At 40.3% G+C, this 795-nt stretch overlaps 1 non-coding gene across 1 annotated transcript; it reads right to left on the bottom strand.

The window, feature by feature from the left end:
- Positions 1–292: 292 nt before the first annotated feature.
- Positions 293–399, bottom strand: LOC139887035 (small nucleolar RNA R71). The gene has a single exon (XR_011772888.1). It is a non-coding gene; the product is annotated as a small nucleolar RNA R71 (small nucleolar RNA).
- Positions 400–795: the final 396 nt, after the last annotated feature.

Below are 795 nucleotides of genomic sequence, written 5' to 3'. Positions count from 1 at the left end.
TAGTTTTGTACGGGGTATCACACCTATTCTCCAAATGATTAATAACAGGTGTCAATTTGGTGGTGGTCCGAATGAAGATGCAAACGAACATATTCGTCTTTTTCAAGAGATATGTCTTCTTTTCAAACTAAAACCAGACACTGACCAGGCCATATTTTTAAGATTTTTCCCATGGACACTCCACGGGGAAGCACGAAGTTGGTTAGATTCATTGGCCGAGGCTACGATAGAAATTTGGGATGGTATGTTGGAAAAATTTCTTAAGAAATATTTTCCAGCTTCTAAGTCCGCGAGACTCCAACATGAAATTACCCAATTCTGTCAAAAGCCGATGGAAACCTTGTACGAAGCATGGAATCGATTTTTCGAAATGCTAAGAGGTTGTCCAAACCATGGTTTGGATACCTTCCAAAAAGTCCAAATCTTTTACAAGGGTTGTGATGTTGCAACCCGAATTTCCATTGATCAAGCGTCCGGAGGTTCACTCATGGACAAAACCGAGCAAGAGGCTTATGAGATAATCAAAAAGCTAGTCGATTATTCTCATGAGTGGCATCAAGAACGACCAATTACTCGTAATGCTCAAGTTCAAAGCGCCGGTGCTTATGATGACCTTAGTTCCCTAAGTGTGAAAATAGACGGTGTTGCTCGAAACATGGACAAAATCACAAAGGAAATTCACAGTATGAAGGTAGGTTGTGAATACTGTGGTGGTCTCCATTTAGGAAAAGATTGTGATGTCGGTCTAACAATGGCTCAAAAAGAAGAAGTGGCTTTCATAAGCCAAAGAAATAA

Source organism: Rutidosis leptorrhynchoides, chromosome 1, assembly GCF_046630445.1.
Source record: "Rutidosis leptorrhynchoides isolate AG116_Rl617_1_P2 chromosome 1, CSIRO_AGI_Rlap_v1, whole genome shotgun sequence".
NCBI classification, from domain to species: domain Eukaryota; kingdom Viridiplantae; phylum Streptophyta; class Magnoliopsida; order Asterales; family Asteraceae; genus Rutidosis; species Rutidosis leptorrhynchoides.
Note: the sequence above shows the minus strand (reverse complement) of the source record. Positions and strands in the feature narration are given on the sequence as shown.